The 14238-nt window shown below is 40.5% G+C and overlaps 1 protein-coding gene and 1 pseudogene across 1 annotated transcript in view; one reads left to right on the plus strand and one right to left on the minus strand.

The window, feature by feature from the left end:
• The first annotated feature begins 1087 nt into the window (after window positions 1-1087).
• The window catches only part of S100A7 (S100 calcium binding protein A7), a 34595-nt gene continuing 21444 nt past the window's right edge, over window positions 1088-14238 (plus strand). The window contains exon 1 of the mRNA XM_045817104.1: window positions 1088-1124. The gene's annotated coding sequence lies outside the window, so the exon portion shown is untranslated. The remainder of the gene's footprint in view (window positions 1125-14238) is intronic.
• LOC123804695 lies at window positions 7862-9181 on the minus strand (annotated as a pseudogene).

The following is a 14238-nucleotide window of genomic DNA, read 5'->3' on the forward strand; positions in this document are numbered from 1 at the left end:
TGAGATAGCCCTGCATATAGGCACTAATGTAATGAAACTCATGGGAGAAGAATAATACTCAGTCTGTCCAATGATGTCCATATCCTGATCCCCAGAACCTTACATGGCAAAAAGGGTTGTGGAGATTAAGGTAAGGATTTTGAGTTGAGGAAATTATTCTGGCTTATCTGGTGGGCCCACCATTAGCACAATTCATGTGCCCAATGTTATCACAAGGGTTCTTATGAAGAAATGAGGAAGGCACAAGAGACACAGAGTCAAAGGAGGTGTGACAATGGAAGCAGAGAGAGAAAGAAATATTTGAAGATAATATACTGCTTGATCTTAGAAGTAAAGGAAGGAGCCTTGTCAAGGAATGCAAACAGCCTCTAAATGCTGGAAAAGGCAAAGAAACAGGTTTTCCTCTAGAGCATCTGATATAAACACAGCCCTTCTGACACCTTGACTTCTGCCCATCGGGAGTTCTTGTGAGAGTCAAGAATTGTAATACTGGTGAATTTTAACCCACTTCACAATTCTTTTGATATCGTTTCTGTAAGTGCTGACTCTGACTAATATTTAGCTTGTAGAGAAACAGCATGTTTGTATATGAATCCTAGGAATTAACTTCAAAAGATACAGACTCTGACCATCAGGAATCCCAGCTCCATGAGATCTGCTGACCTTAGACCGTGGAGCCAGGATGATGTAAAGTCAGGATGACACATGAATCTAGGATGATTAAACCAGAATGCTGCACACCAGACAACCACTTGCCTTACCAGAAGGTACTGTGCTGGCTGCTCATAGAAAACTTTTCAACCCTCTTCCTTGATCTCTTTGTTCTGTTCCTCTCTAATTCCATATCAAAACTTCTGCCTCCACTGAGATGTGAAAATGGGCTTTGAAATGTGAGTCCTCCAGATGCCTGACATCTGAATAAAGCACCTTTACATCAGCCCCTGCCTCTTGAGTATTGGCTTTTGTAGCAGCAGACAGCTAGACCTGTGTTTAGTTACAGTTTTTGGCAACCCAGATGGTACTATGAGAATCCCATTAAGGCCCAGAGGGCCTGGGCTGGAGGTCCCAGCTGCTTGTGGCAGGCTGACCCCATGGCAGGGATTGCAGCAGTTTCTCAGCAGCTGGTAAGGGTTTTTTTTGTTTGTTTGTTTTTTTTTTACCTTGATGATGCTTCCTGCTCTTCCTTGCAAGGCACTGGTCAACTTTAAATGCTTTGCCAGTGAAAAGAAATGGGTATCAGAGGAGTTAACAGCCTCTAGTCTGGGGAGTTTATGGATTCCAAACTGGGTAAGTCCCTGGTGTATGCAACCAGGAGCCCTTGCCCTGCCACATTCCTTTGAACCATTTGGGATTCTGTAGGAATCTATAGGCACTGTTTGGCAGTAGGCACAACTCAGTGACAAGAAAAAAACCCTGGTTCCCCAGTGTGGGATTTGGTTAAAGTGCTCTTTGGGTTTGTTTTGGTACATGGATTTTGGGTATTGTTTGCTTTTCTTGTTGCATATTGCATTTTAATTGTCTATTAGTTTTATTTCTCTGTTCCTCCACAGGAAGAAGTCAGTCTCTGTTTTGAGAGCTCTTGCCTGTTTCTCTCTTTCATCTGTTTTGGTTATACTTATTTTGCTTGCTTTCTTATCTTTAGAGGACTTGGGTTGATCTTTGCTGTTTTGTACACACCAGGAATTCTTCATCTCTGCAGTTTGGGCTTTGTGCCATTTGGACCTCATCAGGGCTGTTTGTGGTGCAGGTTGGTGTGAGATAAAACTCTAATGCTAGTGTTCTAGTCCCTCCTTTTAGAGGTTTTAATTTGAGAATACTCCTTTGTTTGAACTTTGTGCTTTAGATTTTGTTTTTGTTTCTTTGATCACATCAGAGAGTCCATTAGGTCACATTTTAGACTAATTAGAATTGTTTTGCCAAAGATCTGGTAAATGGAATGAGATCTCTTAAGTGCAAACTTTCATGTCATTCATCATAAGGGTTCTACTCAGAAAAAATTTAAATTGATGGTTCAAAGAGGAGGAAAAGACCTCACTCCTTCTTAGACAGTAAAGCTCAGGAAGAAAAGGGGAGAAATGAGTCTTTTTAAACACTCTGTATCCTCCTTCTGGAGGCCCAAAAACTACCGTCCCAAGAACATGCCCAAGTTTAATATCTCCCCCACCTCTTCTCCAACCTCCTAAAAGTTGTCAAGGTCACTCAATAATGAAACACCTCACTTTTGAGCACACTAAAGGAATGCAGTAATCACCAAGAATCCAAATAGATGGTTTAAGTTAAATTAATGATTTTTAAATTTATTAACATGTACAATATGTTTGTTTTTGCCTGTATTAAAAATTTTATATTACCTCAGTTATGTCTTTTAAAAAAGTAAATGTATTTGCCAATGGAAAAAAACTATCTCTGAAAGTTGGAAAATGTATTCATAAATTTGCCAGTCTAAAGAATGCTCATTACTTAATTGTAGTTGTCACTAGAAATTGGAAATTCTAAGGAGTTGGGGAAAATATGGTTTTGGTAATAAATGGTGTAAATTATGACAATATATTTTGAAGGAAATAGAATCAAAAGCAAATTGTTCTAAAGTTGGTTATTTGTGAATGAGTTAAGAAGAAACAAACTAGGAGGGTCTGTGTAAGTCGAAGAGCATCTACATAAGTTGAAGAAGGTTTATGTAGAGGGAAGAAGTAAAAAGAGGAGGAATTTAGGAAGTGAAAAGTGTGTGAAAGGATAAAGGAAAGAAACATACAGGAAGGAAGGACATTGGAGAAGGAATACTCAAGAAGGGAAATGGGAATGGGAAAGAAGAAATAAGGAAGAAAAGGAAAGGCACATAGAGAGATGGTGAAGAGTGGGGTGGACTCTGGCCAGCAGAGTCCACCTGTTGTGACTGAAAGAGAAAATAAATGCACAGGAGACAGCGATCCTGTGGAGAAAAAGGGATAGCACGGCCACTCTCTCAAGAGGAGAGCGCCCCAACCATTGCCTAGACAAGCTTTTATTTTTTGGGGGGGTCTTACATCAAAGAAGGATTTATTATCTATTACATAGAATATTACTGTCTACATTTTATGTATAATCAAGGAAAGGAAAATAACATGCAGAGGGGAATGGCAGCAAGCTGATTAGCTCTGTTTTTGGGAAAATTCACACAAGCTTTGGAAATTACCTTGAAGACAGACAATACACATTTGTTGTTTTAGATCAGGGTGATGGAATTTTAGCAGGAGCAAGCCATAACAGTCTGTATGCATTTTCTAGGCCTGATTCCCATGGGAAAACTCTGTTTGAAGGTCTGGCTCGTGCCCATCACTTCGCTTCTGTGGGTTTTCCATACAGAGCTGAGTCACATTTGCCAGACTAAAACAAACCAGTCCCCTACCAAGCAGAATAATAATTTTAATGACAAAGGAAACCACCCAAACCTCTCCCTCTGACTTTCCAAAACAATTTGGTATTTCCTAAGAAAAGTCCCAAGTACAATTGACAGTGGGAAACTAATTTATTTCTTATCTGATGTACATTCATTTATAATTGGATTGTTATCTTCAAATGTTCCTCAAAGGGCAAATTCCTTTGTCAGTCGAATTATACTCAGATCTATAACCTTGTCATTTTAAGTATTTTTTTGTCATTTTGAGACAGTCATTGTTTTTACTGTGATGCCTTTGCGAATATGTTACATCGTCTGCTTTATTCTAAGATATGAATTTCTGAGAATAAATTTTCAAATCAGACCCTTGAAATAGATGGAAAATTTTAGGGCTCTGGAAAATGACTGGGTTTATAGAGATACTGGAGGATAATGGGGACAAACAGGAATTGATCATGGTACTGAATGAACTGAGAATAATTGTAGTTCTTGAGACTTTGTTGAAAATATTACTGTTTTACCCTGGCTGGCGTAGCTCAGTGGATTGAGCGCGGTCTGGGAACTAAAATGTCCCAGGTTCGATTCCCAGCCAGGGTACATTCCTGGGTTGCAGGCCATAACCCCCAGCAACCGCACATTGATGTTTCTCTCTCTCTCTCTCTCTCTCTCTCTCTCTCTCTCTCTCTCTGTCTCTCTCTCTCTCTCTCTCTCTCTCCTCCTTTCCTCCCTAAAAATGGATGAATAAAATCTTAAAAAAAAAAAAGAAAATATTACTGTTTTTGTTTTCATTTGTTTTCTCAGAGCAATTTGATAAATTGTAGCAATATTGAAGCATTTATATTTTTCTGCCTACTTGATCCCTCCAGAATTTGGAAACTCTTAATAAGTGAGTATTATTACTTTTTGGCAATATGTTTATTTGCATGGATCCAATAGGAATCTGATTTTTTTTTCCAGTTTCCAATTGTGGTTTTATTAACCAAGACTTTGACTAGAATGACATTTCTGAGAGAGACATGCCTAGACACTGGATGTCAGCAAAAAAAGTTTCAAGGAATGCCATTAAAGTCCTAGAGGAGAACGTAGGTAGGAAAATCTCAGATATTTCACGAAGAAACTTTTTTACTGACTTGTCCCCTAGAGCAAGGGACATAAAGGAAAGAATAAACAAATGGGACCTCATCAAAATTAAAAGCTTCTGCACAGCTAAAGAAAACAGTATCAAAATTAAAAGAGAACCAACTGTATGGGAAAACATATTTGCCAATGATACCTCAGACAAGGGTTTAATCTCCAAAATATATAAAGAACTTACACGACTGCACTCTAAGAAGACAAGGAATCCAATTAAAAAGTGGGCAAAGGACTTGAACAGACACTTCTCCAAGGAAGACATACAGAAAATCCAAAGACACATGAAACGATGTTCAATATCGCTAGCTATCAGAGAGATGCAAATTAAAACCACAATGAGATACCACTTCACACCAGTCAGAATGGCCATCATAAACAAAGCAACAAACAACAAGTGTTGGAGAGGTTGTGGAGAAAAGGGATCCCTAGTGCACTGTTGGTGGGACTACAGACTGGTACAACCACTATGGAAAGCAGTATGGAACTTCCTCAGAAAACTAAAGATGGATCTGCCTTTTGACCCTGTGATTCCACCGCTGGGACTCTATCCTAAGAATACTAAAACACCAATCCAAAAGAACCTATGCATTCCAATGTTCATAGCAGCACAATTTACAATAGTTAGATGCTGGAAGCAACCAAGATGCCCATCAGTAAATGAATGGATCAAAAAACTATGGTACATTTACACAATGGAATTCTATGCAGCAGAACGAAAGAAGGAGCTCCTATCCTTTGCAACAGCTTGGATGGAGCTGGAAAACATGCTAAGCGAAACAAGCCAGGCAGTGAAAGACAAATACCATATGATCTCACCTTTAACAGGAACCTAAACAACAAAGCAAAGAAACAAGCAAAATATAACCAGAGACACTGAAATAGAGGACAGGCTGACAGTGACCACAGGGGAGAGTAGAGGGAATTTCAGGGGACATTGGGAAGGATTCACGGGAACAAACTTAAAGGACACATGGTCAAAAACTAAAGGGAGGGTGGTAATGGGAGGGAAGTGGGGGAGGGGTGGGATGAGGGGCTGGATTGGGAGTAAAAAGGAGAAAACTGTATTTGAACAATGATTAAAATAAAAAAAAAGTTTCAAGGAATAAAGATTGACTTTGAAAGCTAATAGAAGCCCTTTGGAGAAATGCCCTGGTGCCTTGCTTCTTTACATGGTTTATTCCTTACCTTTCCAGGTAAGGAGTGAAGGTTGCTTTCTTGGGAGATGGCCAGGAAGAACCTCAAGACATTTAGGGGACCTTGAGAACTGGAGAAACTCACCTAAATCTGCAGATACTGAAGGCAAAGCCTGGTGGCAACTGTGCAGCTAATCTTTCCTGCCCTGAGAGGTTAATTAAATTTCACTGTAGAAATTCCTTGTAACATTCCAGCAAAGCAAATACAAGAAAGCCCATATGATCAATTGCTATTCCTCTTGTGTTCATGCAAATAATCAGGTAGAACTGAAAATGGACTTAATACAGTAAATGAAGTGGTCTTAATTTGGCTGTTTAACAAAGATGAAGGTGATTTTAGGGGAGAAAATTGGGCTATAGTTCAGTTAATTGTCTGTAAAATTTTATTTTTCACCTATGAACTAGACTGCATCCTGGATTTCTCTAGGTTTTTTTTTTTTGTTTTTTTTTTTTTTAATATTTTGTCCACAACCCTTTAACTTCCATGGAAATGGAAGAAAAATGACTGGGGAATTATAACAGTAGAAAATCATAGTAGTGGAAAATTGTAATTCACTTCACAATTCTTTTGACATTGCTTCTGTAAGTGCTGACTCTGACTAATATTTAGCGTGTAGAGAAACAGCATGTTTGAATAAGAATCCTAGTAACTAACTTCAAGAGATACAGACTCCAACCTTCAGGCATCCCAGTTCCATGAGATTTGCTGACCTTAGACCATGGACTCAGGATGATGTAAAGTCAGGATGACATATGAATCCAGGATGACTAAACCAATTTGATGCACACCGGACCATCCCTTGTCTTGTCGAAATGGACTGTGCTAGTCTGCTCATAGAGAACTTTTCCATCCCCTCCCTTGATCTCTTTGTTCTGTTCCCCTCTCATTCTACATCAAAACCTCCATCTCCACTGAGATGTGAAGATAGGCTTTGAGATGTGACTACCCCCTCTTTGCAGGGGATGAGCTTTGTGACATGAGTCCCCCATCTTCCAGATGGCTGGCATCTGAATAAAGCACTTTCCTTTTACATCAGCACTTGCCTCCCGAATATTGGCTTTTGTAGTGGCAGGCAACCAGACCTGTGTTTGGTTACATTCTGACCTCCAGAGCTGTTATATATTTGTGTGTGTGTGTGTGTGTGTGTGTGTGTGTGTGTGTGTGTGTGTGTGTGTGTGTTTAAGTGAGAAAGATTGTGCCAATTTTTTACAGAAGCAACAGGAAATGAATACAAGGGCTTATGCTGTTTCTGGTCCTGAACTTTTATTCTTCATCTAGTGTCACACTCCTTCCCTCCATCCAACTTTCCTCCTCTCTCATGGCTCCTTCTTTATACGCTGCTCAGCAGGAGTCCCTTCTTCTTCCCCATGAGAACAAGGAGTCTGGAGCTCTTTCCTGGATATAGCCTATTCTTTTCTTCTTAGTGAGTCATAGAATAGCACTGTCCACTTGCCATAAATTATGAGCTATGGATGTAAATTTTTATTTTGTTTTTTATTGTATTTTTCCATTACCATTTATCCCCCCTATAACATTTCCACCTCCACCCACCCCCTCCCCATATGTAAGTTTAAATATTGTAGTAGCCACATTGAAAATGTAAAAAAAGCAGATAAAATTAATTTTAAGAACGAGATTTGCCCTGACTAGGTGGGTCAGTTGGTTGGAGTGTCATCCCATGCATCAAAAGGTTGTGGGATTGATATTCAGTCAGGGCACATACTTAGGTTGTGTGTGTAATCCTTGGTCAGGCTGCATATGGGAGGCAACCAATCAATGTTTCTCTCTGTCTCTTCCTCTCTAAAATCAATAAACATATCAGGTGATGATTTAAAAAAGAAGAACAAGATTTAACACAATATGTACAAAATATCATTTCAATATATAATCAATATAAAATTGGTAAATGAGATATTTTATATTCTTTTTTTCTTACTAAGTTTTTAAAATCCTGTATGTCCTTTACACATATAACTCCTGTGAATTTGGACACTAAATTTTTAATAGAGTGAAATGTGGTCCTACCAAAACAATAAAGTTTATTTAATCAAAAATACTTTATACTATACCAACTTTTCAATTTCTTTTTTTTTAATCTTTCAATGAACTTTTTATTGGCTTTCTGTCCTGCAATGGGATACTGTACTTCTGCTGCCTTTAATGCCTCAAAACTTTGGTGTCATTGACCTCAGACACCACTCTGCCGTCCACAATCCTGCGGGTTGTGGTCTTTTGGATGGTTTGTAAGGAGTGGCTCTTGTCCAGGGCATCAACAAGACTGAAGTCCTCCCCTTCTTCCAGTAGGCTGCGGTAGGTGGCAATCTCAGCCTCTAGCTTGACCTTGATGTTCAGCAGGACCTCATACTCCTGGGCCTGGCACCACCCCTCTGTCCGGGTCTGGGCCAGCTCTGACTCCAGGTGCAGCAGGATCCCATTGAGTTGTTCCATCTGCCTGGCATAGTGCATCTCCACCTCCCTCAGGCTGTTCTCCAAACTGACATTCAGATTCCTCATCGAGTCCAGGTCAGTCTCCAACAACCAGACTGTATGTCTCAGTTCCGTGAGTGTCATTTTAGCAGCGCCTGTCTCAGCAGTCTGCAAGGTGACCACTGTGGTGTTCTCTTCAATCTGATGGGACCAGTACTTGTCTAGCTCCTCTTGGTTCTTCCGAGCCAGCTCATCACACTGGGCCTGGATGTCTCCCACAATTTTGCTGAGGTCCTGAGATTTGGGGGCATCCAACTCCACGGTCAACCCAGAATTGGCAATCTGGTTTTGTAGACTATTTAATTCCTCCTCGTGGTTCTTCTTCATGAAGAGCAGTTCCTCCTTGAGAGCCTTGATCTCTGTCTCCAGCTGCAGACGAGTGAGACTGGTGTCATCAATGACATTTCGGAGCCCACCGATGTCATTCTCCACAGAGAATGACTGGCGCATGGCCAGCTCTGTCTCATACTTGACTCTGAAGTCATCAGCAGCAAGACAAGCATTGTCAATCTGCAGAATAATGCAGGCATTGTCCACAGCATTTGCAAAGATCTGAGTCCTCAGGTTCTCTATGGTCTTGAAATAATGCCCCCAGTCTCTGACCTAGGGTCCCTTCTTCTCTAAGTGTTCCCAGATTTTGATCTCCAGTCTCCAATTATCAGCCTCCAGCCTTCTCACCCTCTCCAGGTAGGAGGCCAGGTGGTCATTCAGGCATTGCATAGTCTCCTTCTTACTCTGGATGCCCCCTATGTCCACCAGACCCCTGGCCATCCCTACAGCTGGGCCCCCAGATCCCCAGCTGCTCTGCACGCTGGTGGAGCAAGGACACCCAGATGCAGGAGCCAGAGCCCCCAGCACCTCCATAGATGCTGGCTGCACTGCTGGCTGGCTGTGCTGCAGGCTGGCTGTTCAGGCCCAGTAGCTGGGCAACTGCATGGAGCCCAGGTTCCAGTAGCTTGTGGAGAAGCTGGAGCATGTACTGAATCTCATGTCGTTCAGGGAGGAAGGTGAGAAAGCTGAGACTCAGGTTGAAGCTACAGTGAGTGCCAGCTCTGCCAGTTTTTCACTTTCAATTAATTAATAATTCAGGTTCTCAGTTGCACTAGCCACATTTCAGTTGCTTGATAACCACATGTCAGTAGTGGCTACTCTACTGGAACATCAGCTTTAACTGGAGCTAACCGTAATAACATCATGGGATCTTTTCTTAACTAATCATGGGGAGAATAACAAAATGAAAGCATATTCTCCAAAAAAAAAATGTACCCATCCCCGGAGGTAGATCTTAGGAGATAAATCTTACCTATTTCTCATGGTTCCTTACCAAGACTCTTGCTGTAATATTAAAGTTATAAGTGGTGCATGTTGATATTAAACTCTAGGCAAGCAAATTCCTTCTAGAGTGGCTGTTGGTCTGAAGAAATATGAGATCCAGGACTCTGGAGCCTCCTGAAGTCTCACTCATGCTAACCTGAGCCCTGACATCTGCACAGTTCTCTGCACTGAGGTCTCTGGGCTTGCCTCTCTCAGAGGTGTGGGACTATGCTGAGAAAGTACACAGCCATCTGTCTTCTGGACACTGGGCTCCTGCCTGGTGGACCCAAGCATGACACGCTAAGGACTTCATAACATAGCAGAGGCCTCGTGGACTTGGTGGACGAGGAAGCCAGTGGACTTGGGAGCCAGTCTGATCCAAGTTTGAATTTTGGCTTTATGCTACCTGCTGGGTGACCTGCCCATATTAGGGAATCATTTTAAGTCTCAGTTTCCTTACCTGCATGACAGGGATGATAATATATGCCTAACAGGATTCTCTTGCAGATTAGATAAACTGATGTGTGTAAATAAATGTACTGTATTTGCCTGGCACTGTGTTTGAAAAATAGTAGTTCTCAATAGCTATTCTTATTTTAAATGGAATTTACTGGTGTGACATTGGTTAGTAACATTATATAGGTTTCAGATGTACAATTCTATATATATCATCGGTATATTGCATTGTGTGTCGAGCACCCCAAGTTTCCTTCCATCACCATTTATTGCCCCCTTACTCTCTCTTACCTCCCCTACCCACTTTCCCTCTAGTAATGACCATACTGTTGTTTGTTTATGAGGTGTTTTGCTTAATTCTTTCTACTTTTTCACCCAATCCCCTTCCCCTTCCCCTCTGACAGCTGTCAGTCTGTTCCATGTATCCATGTTTCTGTTTCTTGAACGTGGGGGAGGGGCTCAAGAGGGAACAATGTCACTTGTTCAGCTCTCTGCTGGCTTCCAGTCATTTCTGTCACTACTCACAAGCAAATTGGGTCCTTTTGGTGCTGATTCCTGGGTAGGTGGGTTTGTATACATTCTAGGACCCTGTGGGTCTTTCCAACTAACTCTCCTGTGAGGCTGGGAGTTTCTCCTGCCCCCTCAACCTCACAGTTTTTTTCAGTCAGAGGTGTTGAGGCTTTATTTCCTTGCACTGGAATCCTGGGTTGCGTAGTTTGTCTTGCTCCCCAGTTGTTCCTCCCAGTTTATCTGCACACAAATGTGGGACTGCCCACTCGGCCAGCCACTGCCTTGCCCACCCCTGTCCTCCAGCTGACTACTTGCTGTGAGTCCTCTCCACCCAGCTGCCTATCGCCACCCCTCCTACTGATCTAGGTGAAAATTTCTTCTTTAACTCCTTGGTTGTTGGACTTCCATACAATTTGATTTTCTGGCAGATCTGGCTGGTTTTTGTTTTCAAATTTGTTGTCCTTTTGGTTGTGCAAGGAGGCACAGTGTGTCTACCTACATCTGCATCTTGGCCAGAAGTCAGAGTGTTTTTTTTGTTACTGCTTTGATTTCATTATTTGTGATGGGTCTATCCAGGTTTTCTGAATCTTCCTGATTCAGTTTTGAAAAATTGTATGTTTCTAGAAATTTATCCATTTTGTCTAGGTTGTCCAATTTGTTGGCATATAGTTGTTCATAGTCTTTTCTTACAATCTTTTGTATTTTTGTGGTGTCACTTATTTCCTCTCCTCTTTCATTTCTGATTTTATTTATTTGGGCCCACTCTCTTTTTTTCTTGATGAGTGTGGTTAAAGGTTTGTTTATCTTGTTTATCCTTTCAGTGAACCAGCTCTTGGTTTCATTAATCTTTTGTATTGATCTGTTAGTTTCTATGTCATTTATTCCCACTCTAATCTTTATTATTTCCTTCCTTTTACTTACTCTGGGCTTTGTTTGCTGTTCTTTTTATGGTCCGTTTAGGTGTAGGATTAGATTGTTTATTTGAGATTTTTCTTCCTCCTTGAGTTAGGCCTGTAATGCTATGAACTTCCCTCTCAGAACTGCTTTTGCTGTGTTCCATAGAGTTCAGATTGTTGTATGTTCATTTTTATTTATTTCCAGGTAACTTTTGATTCTTCCCTGATATCATTGTTAGCCCATTCACTGTTTAATAATATGTTATTTAGCCTGCATATGTTTGAATGTCTGTCAGGGTTTTTTAATTGTAATTAAGATTACAATTCTAGATTATACCATTGTGGTCAGAGAAGATGCTTGATATGATTTCAGTCTTCTTGAATCTATTGACTTATTTTGTGACTTATTTTGTGCTCTATCTTTGAGAATGTTCCATGTGCATTTGGTGCACATATTCTACTGCTGTAGGATGAAATGTATGTAAATATCAATTAAATGCATTTGACCCAGTGTGTCATTTAAAGTAGGTGTTGCCCTGTTGATTTTTTTTTTTTTTTTGGTCTGGAAGATCTATTTATTGATGTCAGTGGGGTGTTAAAACCCCCTACTGTGATTGTATTCTTGTCAATCTCTTCCTTAATGTCCACCAAGATTTTCTTTACATATTTAGGTGCTTCTAATATGTGTGTATAAATGTTTACAAGTGTTATATCCTCTTGTTGGATTCCCTTTATCATTATGTAATGTCCTTTGTGTCTTACTGTATAGCCTTTGTTTTAAAGTCTGTATTGTCAGATATAAGTATTGCTACCCTAGCTTTTTTTCAGTTCCATTTGCATGAAATTTCTTTTCCATCCCTTTACTTTTAGTCTGGGTGTATCTTTTGTTCTGAGTTGGGTCTCTTGTAGACAACATGTATATGGCTCTTGGGTTCTTATCCACCCAGCTACTTTATATCTTTTTATTGGAGCATGTAAGCCACTTACCTTTAAAGTGATTATTGATAGGTATATATTTATTTTCTATTTATTTTTTAAACTATGTTCCTTTGTTGCCCCCCCCCCTTCTCTTCCTCTTCCTCCTCCTTCTTCCAGGCTCTTTAACATTTCTGGTAATATTGGTGTAGTGGTAACAGGCTCCTTAGAGTTTTCTTGTCTGGGAAGCTCTTTTTTTCACCTTCAATTTTAAATGATAGCCTTGCTAGGTAAACTAGTCTAGCTTGCAGGTCCTTGTTTTCCATCACTTTGAATATTTTATGCCAATGTCTTCTGGCCTGGAACATTTCTCTTGAGAAATCAGCTGATAGTCTTATGGGAGCTCCTTTGTACATAAAGAACTGTCTTTCTCTTGTGGCTTTTAAGATTCTCTCTTTGTCTTCAACCTTTGCCATTTTAATTATGATGTGTCTTCATGTGTGCCTTTTTGGGTTCATCTTGTTTGGGATGCTGTGCTTCCTGGACTTGTGTGCCATTACCTTTCACCAGGTTAGAAAAGTTGCAATTCTTATTTCTTCAGATAGGTCCTAGATCCCTTGCGCACTTTCTTCTCCTTCTGGTACCCCTATAATGTGGATGTTAATTTGATTCATGTTTTCCGAAAGGACCCTTAAACTTTCTTCATTTTTAAAAATTCTTTTTTCTTTTTGCTACTCTGATTGAGTGTGTTCTGCTATCTTGTCTTCCAAATAGCTGATTTGATCCTTTACTTCAAACCTACTGGATATTTTTTCTAATGTATTCTTCATTTCAGATATTGTATTCTACATTTCTTATTGGTTCTTTTTTATGGGTTCTATGTCCTTTTTCATGTTGTTGGTGTTCTCACTAAGTTCCATATAGTTCTCACTAAGTTTCTTGAGCATCCTTATAACTATTCTTTTGAATTCCATACCTAGCAAATTGCTTGCCTCCATTTCATTTAGCTTTTCTTTCTGGAGATTTCTCCTGTTATTTCATTGGGGTCACATTTTTTGTCTCCCCATTTTGGCTGCCTCTTTGTGTTTGTTTCTATGTATTAGGTAGATCTGCTATGACTCCCAGTCTTGGTAGGGTGGCCTTTTAAAACTAGTTTCTTTGAATCCTCACCTGAAGATATGTTTTTATTGATTTTAGGGAGAGAGAATGGAGGAAAGAGGGGGGGAGAGAGAGAGAGACAAAGAGCAAGAACACAACATTGATGTGAGAAAGAAACATTGATTGGTCACCTCCTGTTATGTGCCCTGACTGAGGATTGAACCTGCAATCTAGGTATGTTTGTTCTAACTGAGGACCAAACCTGAAACATTTTGGTGTATGGAACAATGGAACTGAGCTGCCCAGCCAGGATTGTAAGGTGGTCTTATGTAGGGGGTGTCCTGTGAGACCCCTTGGCACAGTCTCCTTGATCACTTGTTCTGGGTGCTTCAGAAATGAGCTTTGTGTGAGTTATGTTATAATTGTTATAACATACTTTCTGTTATAATTGAATCTTTATTATTGGACTGTTTGTGTGTGGGGTTGACTGTCAGGCTGGCTGACTGTGAGTATCAATTCTGTCCACAGTGTATGAGCTGCTATGCAGGTGTTGACCACACAGAGCAGAATTTTCCTCAGTGGGGTCTAGTATGTATTGAGATCTCCCTTTGGATCTTGTTCTTCTTTTGAAGCCAATTAGATCCTGCTCTGATGTTGCCTGAAGGTTGCCACTGGGCATGGTGGTTCTGGGGCCTCTTGGGAGGGCCTCTTGTGCACACCAGTGTCAGATGCTGCCTGTGACTGGCCCTGGGCAACCTCTTTGGAGCTACAAAGCAATCATAGTTTGTGGCTGCCTCTGCTGGGTTTGAGTGTGTATGAGAAGAATCAACTGTACATGAAAGCTGGCTTTTACCAGCA

The sequence above is a fragment of the Phyllostomus hastatus genome, unplaced genomic scaffold (genome assembly GCF_019186645.2).
Source record: "Phyllostomus hastatus isolate PE091 unplaced genomic scaffold, TTU_PhHast_1.1 phas_scaffold_216, whole genome shotgun sequence".
NCBI classification, from domain to species: domain Eukaryota; kingdom Metazoa; phylum Chordata; class Mammalia; order Chiroptera; family Phyllostomidae; genus Phyllostomus; species Phyllostomus hastatus.